Genomic DNA, 9,381 nt, shown 5'->3' on the forward strand with positions numbered 1-9,381 from the left:
ATGCTAACGACTTGATCATGGAATGTCCACTTGGTTGCCTGTAATGCCTTTTTTGAAGGGATAGTACATTTGAAAGTACAATGTTTGTTCCAACTTTGTACTTAGAATTTTTGTTATTTCCTTAACTTCATAACTATACTTATTTAACATTTTAGTGCAGGGAGGTATATGGAAAATCAGTAAAACCTTAAGTCCCACTTAGAACTCAGCTGTGAATAGAGATTGATAAGAAGCCAAGCTGATTGGCACGGCATATTCTTTTATTCTGCATGGGCGGCACTTTCTCATTCTGCTAACATCTGTAATAAAAACAAAGCTACAAGAAAAGCCAGGGATGAAATATGAGAATTTTGAAAGGCACAATCTTCATCATTCACACAAAAATATGACATGGAGGGAAACCAAATGATAATAGTTAACTAGTTCATACAATTACCAATGGAGATTTTCTAATACAGGAAGACTAGCTAAAGGTAAATTACGAGTTTGTAAAAAGACAGTAGACTGTATTCTTGGCTCACATTACTCACAGGCAGTCTGTAATTCTTATTAACCCTTACATTTTTTGCACTTCAGAATTTCCATACCCACAATGAACTTACAAGGGCTAGTGTCACACGCTGGGAGAAGGCAGTGGCACCCCACTCCAGTGCTCTTGCCTGGAAAATCTCATGGATGGGGGAGCCTGGTGGGCTGCAGGCCATGGGGTCATAAAGAGTTGGACATGAGTGAGCCACTTCACTTTCACTTTTCACTTTCATGCATTGGAGAAGGAAATGGCAACCCACTCCAGTGTTCTTGCCTGGAGAATCCCGGGGATGGGGGAGCCTGGCGGGCTGCCGTCTATGGGGTCGCACAGAGTCGGACACGACTGAAGCGACTTAGCAGCAGCAGCAGCAGTGTCACGCGCTAAGTTACCAGTCTTCGTCTTAGGTGTCCTGATATTATTAGTGCATGTACCATATAGCATGAGAGGTGTGTCTAGTCCGTGCTCTAGAAACCTGACTAATGCAAACATCTTCTGGGACCATGATAATATCACTGGGATTACTCCAATAGAGATTTTTTTGGATCTTTCTGATGTTAGCTGCTCAAAAGATCTTAGTCAATTCATCAAAGATGTCCTGGAAGATCAGAATGTTGTCACTGGGGATTCTCTGTGGAATATGTCTGGTTCGGTCATTAATTCCTGGAAACCTTGAGACATTTCAATTACAGGCATTCAAATACTTAAGATGGATCAGTGCAGCACTTGAAGAACTGACCGTATTAACTATAAAGTACTTCATCAGAGAGATACTGCCAAGAAGAGAGATTTTCACAAATTTCTTTTTTCTTGTTTACTTTTCTCCAAACAAGCTTTGCCAGACTGCTTCTGTTTTGTTAAAGCCTACCAAAGTTTACAATTTTTCTTAGGGGTGTGATGGTCAGTGTGATGTGTCAAGTGGGCTAAGCTACAATCCCCAGTGATTCAAACAAACATAAATATAGGTGTTGCTATGAAAGTATTCTGTACATATGACCTAAGTGTGATCAGCTGACTTTAGTAAAGGAGGTTATCCTAGATAATCTTGGTGGATCTGATCCAATTCATTCAGGAGCCTTAAGAGAGGAGCTGGGGCCTCCCTGAAGAAGGAATTTCCACTGTGTGCAGCAGCTTTGCTCAATGCCTGAATATTCCAGCCTTTCTTTCTAATTTTGGACTTGCCTGTTAGCTCCCAGGTGGCGCAAGTGGTAAAAAAAATCACCTACCAATGCAGGAGATGCAAGAGATGTGGGTTTGATCCCTGTGTTGAAAAGATCCCCTGGAGAAGGAAATGGCAATGCCTTCCAGTATTCTTGCATGGAAAACCCCATAGACAAAGAAGCCTGAAAGGCTTATAGTCCATGGGTTCACAAAAGAGTAGGGCATGACTGAGCACACATACACAGTCAGTCCCATAATGAATTTCTAAGCCTATATCTCCTATTGGTTCTGTTTCTCTGGTTGGACTCTAGCTGACACAAGGGGTAACATAGCCAGGAAGCTCTGAACCTGTATTTGGTATACATCTTAGACTACTCAGGAAAAAACTCACTCTACCTACTGGGAGTGCTGCATTGTTAGAAGTTTCTGCTAGTAATGGTTCACAAAACTACTGTTTATAGACTGAACATATCCGAGGGAACAGGCATTAGCTTCCTCACTTCTGGCTGTGTAAGGGTGGCCCCAAACAGTAGGACAAGGACAATCTTTTTGAACTAATCTAGAGATTCTTGGAAAAGGAAGTGACAGCCCACTCCAATATTCTTGCCTGGGAAATCTCATGGACAGAAGAGCCTAGCAGGCTGCAGTTCATGGGGTTGCAGAGAGTTGGACATGACTGAGCGACTAAACAACAGGGATTCTTATCTCAGCAAACATCATCATTTAAACTGGAAAGGCAGTGCTGTTCCAGGTGTGACATAGTTTTGCCTTTCATAGCTTTACAAATCAGAAGTACGCACCCTTTCCCGAGGGGAGAGGATGTGCCAGCCTAATTACAAAGTGAATCAAAGCATCATAAGCTTATTTTAGAGCCTGTACAACAAGAGAAATTCCATTAGGTTTTTGTATTCTGTTTTTAAAAGCTATAAAGATTTTAGATAGCAGTATCATGGTAGAGCATGATAATTTTGATTTGGGGGTGACCTAAAATATGCAGACTTATCAACTTGAGATGCATGCTATGTGCTTCATTACCTGTCCAAATCACCAAGTTAAGACTTCAGCTTTCCTGATGGCAATACATGAAGAATGCAGCTGCTACACAGCAAGGTTTCATTTTAAGACCCTACTATATCTTATCCAAGCTTGACTTTTCTTTATATTTTTTGGAAAGAGAAAAATAAGTTTTTTCAAATCAATCAGTATGCTTCTTTTTGTAAGACAATAGTTATTATTTGCCCATTTTTTCTTCTTTGAGCTTTGGCTACCAAAAAACTTCAGGACAAAATATTGCTTCCAAATACAGTATATTAGCTCAAATCTATTTTATTATTTTATTGTCCCTCTATGGCTTTAAATGGGGCTTCCCCAGTAGTTCAGTTGGTAAAGAATCTGCCTGAAATGCAGGAGACCCCAGTTTGATACCTGGGATAGGAAGTTCCCCTGGAGGAGGGCATGGCAACTCATTCCAATACTCTTGCCTGGAGAATCCCTATGGACAGAGGAGCCTGGCAGGCTGCAGTCCGTGTGGTCACGAAGAGTTGGACACGACTGAGCAACTAAGCACACACACAGCATGGCTTTAAATGTTTTCTTTTGATTCAACTGATCACAAAACAGAGCCTGAATTGAGCATTTGGTCTCAAGCTGTCTTTTAAGGAAGACATTCCAGGAAGGAGCAGTGAAGGAGGAGACAAGAGAAGAGGAGGAGGAGTAGGGGGCATTCACAACATCACCATGAAGGTCATGGGCCTCAGTTTATTCACATCCTCATGAGCTTATAGCATGCTCCCTGAAATGCCCCCTGAAGGATGAGAATGGCTCCTTTAATTCAGTGAAACAAATCACATATAATCACGTAGATTATTCCCCTCTTCTGTCCCACTCCGATGGAGACTCTTCAGTTATTCTTGTTCTGGATGGGGTTTTGGAGGAGACATTTGAGTGGAAAGCTTTGACACAGTATGCCAAGAGTGCCAGATTATTCTGAATCTTCACTACTTCTGAGGCTTAACTCAGAGGTGGGCCAGGGGAACAGATACAGGACCCCAGAGACATGCCCCTCAGTCATATTAGGTGTGTGCCTTTTGCTACAACACTTCTCAGAGTCTTTTGAAAAAGTCTTTTTTCTCAACTGAGAAGAAAATTGTAGACACACACACACACAGACTCATTACTTTCATGTATACTTGGTGAGTTTTTCCTTATTTTTGGAATACAGGATTGAGTTTGAAGCTATAATTATAAAGAAGAGGCAGGAATGAGTTGATGAGAAGTTTTGTAAACAGAAAGTGAAATACATAAATACATGAAACTTGCATGGGTAAATGTTCCTTCAGTAATTGTACTGGAATGGAATTAAGGGCTTTATATTCTCCGCAGAGGCTCTACATAAATTAATTAAAATAATTGCTTCTTATTTTATGGAAAAAATAGAAGCAACCAGAAGATTCCTTTGAAATCCTTCTTGCACCAACAATCTACCTATTTACACACATGTGTGGCACTAGTGGTAAGGCATACCTGCTTGCTAATGCAGGAAATGTAAGAGATGCAAGTTTGCTCCTTGAATTGGGAAGATTCCCTGGAGGAGGGCATGGCAAACCACTCCAGTACTCTTGTCTAGAGAATTCCATAGACAGAGGAGCCTGGCAGGCTACAGTCCATAGGGTCAAAAAGAGTCAAACAGGACTGAAGCAACTTAGCACTCAAGCATACTGTGACCACATACCCTGCGCTCCATCACTCATGTGGATGAACGGTCTCTGCTCCAGTGAAGGCCAAGCCCCACCCTTGCTACCTGTCCCCTCCTACCTCCTCGCAGATGTGGCCGCATGACTTGCCCTCTTTCTCTTGAATCATTACTTTATATTCAGAAAAAGAAAAAGTAATATTTTCTGTTAAAGGGAAAATCAGAACCAAAAACCTTGGCCTGGTTTTCCCCCTGAATTCACTGCTCCCTTTCTCCACTTATCCTCACTACAGAATTTCCTAGACGATTTTTAGCCATGCTCCCTGCCTGCAGTTTTTCTTTCTTTTCCCTTAAATCCATGACAACCATGTTGCCACTGTCACTCTATTAAAATGACCTCCTTGTTACTAAGTGAAAGACGACTTCTCAGCGATCACCTGGCAGGGGCTGTGGTCCCATGAACACAGGGAACCAGCCCTTCTGCCCCCAGCTCCCAGAACACTGCTGCCCCGAGCTTTCCTCCTACTTCTTAGGTCTCTCCTTTCCTCCGGGCTTTTTAAAGTGATAGAAGCTGATTGAAAACAACAACAAAACTTGGACACTTTGCAGAAAAACTAGTTGAAGGAGTAAACAAGGGGAGGATATGGGATCTGGAACAGTTTAAATAGGGGGATGGACGCATTTATGTGGTGATAAAAAATGTGTTTCTGGATCCTCTCAATGTACACAACAGACTTCACTGTCAGCCCCGCTCTGATGCTGGGCCATGTATTCCTACGTGCGCCAACAGAATAAGCAGGACACACAGATTAAAATACTTATAATCAAACAATGCAAATCTATTAAATAATACAATTAATTAAATATGAATTCTTTTGTAAGAAGCCAACAGATAGCACATAAAACAGTGCTCTGGTCTTCTCAGTACTCTTTGTCTTATAAGTTTTTAGCAGGACTCTGATAGAAGTCTAAAAGACAACTTCTGGTTTGGTATCTTGGTGAAGGCAGTTTCAGGCAGCTGGTAGGAACTGCCGGAATCCCGACCACCCTCGGCAGCCCAGGAGTGGTGGCTTTGGCTCCAGAAAGATGATTTATTCATTTCAAAGCCCTCTAGGAAGGGGATTGAAGCATTGAAAAGGCCACTGTGAGAGAGCTTGAGCCTCGTAGGATTGGCAGTGTTTGCTTGAGTTATAAAACCACGATTTTCTCTAATTAAAAAATAAACCTCCACTCAAGGTGCAAATATAAATACTAAGTGAGTGCATGGTGAGTGACCTTTTGTCCTCAAGAATGAATCAAGTAACTAGGTAAATAAATAAGTAAATAAAAGACAACTTCCCTATAATCACTGAAGAAGGGGTACTTACTTGCCAGGAGAGGAAATAGCACATCAAAGGAAGTAAGCCCATCAGTGTGGAGCTTCAGTGGAGATAATAAATTGGGGGTATCAAAATCTCCAATCCATGGTCAACTGTTGGGATGAGTGTGGGAAGATAAAGGGTAAGACTTGAAATGCTTAATGATGTGGGCAGAGTTGCTGGACAGAAAAAAAGAAAACATGTACTTGTCTATCTTTTCAGATAGGAAAAAAAAAAGTGTCAGAAACTCTGGAAAGAAGACTAAATTGCTCCAAGAAAAGCATATCTAACATTTTGATGAACTTCATGGCAGTTTAATGGGAGAAGAATATCTGAGAAGGGCCAAACTTTCCATGAACAAGATGTGTTTGCCACAATATACCTCTAGCTGTTTCTATATGAATGCCAACAACACATATACATCCTGCAGGCTTATTTTCATTTCACACATTCTTAACCCAAGAGTTATGAAAATTAATTGCCAGGACAGTTACATATTGTCAGGACATCTGCTAAAATACTTCCCCTAAGCAGATTCAGGGAAAAACAATTAAAGAATGCATATGGAAATGCTTGGAGCCATTTTTTATGAGTTTCTAAGTTTAGCTGAACTTCAACAGCTGTCTGGCTAAGGTAAAACATGGCCAAATAATATTCACATTCACCTACTGATCAGCATCACCAACTTAAGATTCAAAGATTTCACCCAATTCAAGATCTGTATAAAGGAGGCAGAAAATAACAGGAAGTACTCCAGGGCTGACTTCAGGGTTCAGGAGAGAAGCACTTGGTTTGGTGGAGGCAGCTGCAAAGGCCCCTCGACTTCTGAGAATGTTGCCCCAGCACGCTCACACAGAATCCAACTGCTTCCCCGAAAGGAAGAGTCTTACTGACTTGGAATATTGAGAAAATTGGACTTACTTGGAAGGCAGAAGCTGTTTTTCCTCCATGGACACATTCTACCAGACTAAAGTTCCCAGACAAAAGTCTTTAATCATTTTATCATAATGCGTAGTTTTTGAGGACATAGCAAACTCAGCATATCATCGGTTCCAAACATAATTCCCAATGTGAGAAAACACATTTTCATTCTTCTGTAGTTACTGAAAACATAGCACTGCATTCCAAAGTCTTCAAACAAGAAATGGAGCATGTATAAGGAAAATCTGGTGAAAGTGTTATGGGAATCTGTTTTTATAACTTGTTTTTCTAGTGATCTCTGCCTGTCTCCTTTGACCTTCATTTCTTGACAAATGTAGGACTTACTTTTTGCCAAGGCATACAAACTGTTGTGCTTTTCAACTCAGGATCCATTTACAATTTTTGGCCTAAGATTCTAAGTAAATATAGACTTTAGGCAGTGATATACGTAAATGTTTTCTTGTAAGTTGGTCATATGTATCATAAGAAAAAAGAGTATCAGTTTTTGATACTATTCAGAGACAGGATGTTGTGATTGGTTAAGAAAGGATGTGGATACACTTCTTATCTAGGACCAGCCTAACTCAATGCAATGGGCATGTTTTCTAAGACCATCTATTCTTGGATAGAGACAGTGATTGAGGGATCTCTTTATCTCTAGTGGGATGCACATCAAGTTTTTACTACTGTTCCGAAGCCAGCAACAGACCTGAGTAAATACATGTTTTTTGTTCTCTTTCCATTGTTCCTTGTGTTCTGCCTTTGATCCCAAGATAAAGCACCACTGAGCCTTAAATAAAACATAAAGAGACTGAGAAACAAGTGGGAATACATGAAGAATAGGACATTTGATCTTTTTACAAATAATTAAATAAATAAGTAACCCCGAGGATTGGACTTCTTAAGTCCCTGATACATTGCAGAAATATCCCTTTGTGATTAGTATGAGGAGGGGATGGTGTATGGAACCACTGCCAAGCTTTAAGTCATAAAAGTTATGGAATGTAGGATCTGGAAGGCATCTCAGAGATTGCGTGTGCTCAGTCACTCAGTCATGTCTGACTCTTTGCGACCCCCTGGATTGTAGCCCACCAGACTCCTCTGTCCATGGGATTTTCCAGGCAAGAATACTGTAGTGGGGATCTTTCCCATTTCCAGGGGATCTTCTCGACTCAAGGACAGAACCCACATCTCCTGCATCTCCTGCATTGGCAAGTGGATTCTTTACCACTGACCCACCTGAGAAGCCCCATCTCAGAGACTACTAATTACATAAAATTCCACTTTTACATATTTAAAAAGAAGTTCAGAGAGGTGTCATAACTTATTGAGATGATGAGCAGCTTATGAGCAGCAGGATTAAACCTAGTATATCTAGTGTCAAGTCCAGGGCTTTTCCTTTTGGCAGCTTATGAAAATTTACTAAAAACCTTTCAGATCTGTTACCTGCCATCTTTGGATAGAAGAGCCTGGAAGGCTGCAGTCCATGGGATTGCTGACGGTTGGACACGACTGAGCAACTTCACTTTCACTTTTCACTTTCATGCATTGGAGAAGGAAATGGCAACCCACTCCAGTGTTCCTGCCTGGAGAATCCCAGGGACGGGGGAGCCTGGTGGGCTGCCGTCTATGGGATTACACAGAGTCAGACACGACTGAAGTGAATTAGCAGCAGCAGCAGCCATCTTTGGGGCAGACTCCATGACAATGAAAATTATAATATATTCTCCCATTACGCCCACATAATGGGCTCTGAACCAGCTGTTATTCAGGGTGAATCATATCAGATTTGTGAAGCATATCAGACCCTCTTACTCCATATTCCTGCCTCTAAATTTGAGGTGAAAAAGGAGAAGAAAATGTTAAGGAGATAGAATTGACTGATCTTTTCCAACTCATAGGGAGCAAGAACTAGAACCTTTTCTCTAGTGGAATATCAGCCAAACTGGATTTGGGATTAGCCACATGAAAGAGCTAATTGTGGTTGACAGTGTAACCTACTGAATGTGACACCATGACTTAATAAGAATGGTGGTTTGGATACACTCATTAAGCATGCTGCTGCTGCTGCTGCTGCTAAGTCACTTCAGTCGTGTCCAACTCTGTGCGACCCCATAGATGGCAGCCCACCAGGCTCCCCTGTCCCTGGGATTCTCCAGGCAAGAACACTGGAGTGGGTTGCCATTTCCTTCTCCAATGCAGGAAAGTGAAAAGTGAAAGTGAAGTCGCTCAGTCATGTCCGGCCCTCAGTGACCCCATGGACTGAGGCCACCAGGCTCCTCCATCCATCAGATTTTCCAGGCAAGAGTACTGGAGTGGGGTGCCATTGCCTTCTCCGCTCATTAAGCATAGATTCTGGCTATGTATTTACAATATACAGAATACTGAAGAGGAATACAACAAACCATGTTATCATGTCTATAGCAGGATGTGCATCATTCTGACATTTGGAAAATTTATAGCTGTATCCACAATTAATAAAGTAAGTTTATATATCTGTGCGTGACAACAGATTTTCTATTTTATTTAAATTGTCTATTTTGTTGGCATAAAGTTATAGTCTTCTCTTATAATACCTTCTGTAGGATATGAATTGATTCCCCTCTTTCATTCCTGATTTTGATCATTCATGTCTTCTCACCTTTTTTTTCTTAATCAGTCTAGCTAGAATATCAATTATGTTGAGTTTTACAAAGATTTGATTTTGGTTAATTGATTTTTTC

The sequence above is a fragment of the Bubalus bubalis genome, chromosome 19 (genome assembly GCF_019923935.1).
Source record: "Bubalus bubalis isolate 160015118507 breed Murrah chromosome 19, NDDB_SH_1, whole genome shotgun sequence".
NCBI lineage: Eukaryota > Metazoa > Chordata > Mammalia > Artiodactyla > Bovidae > Bubalus > Bubalus bubalis.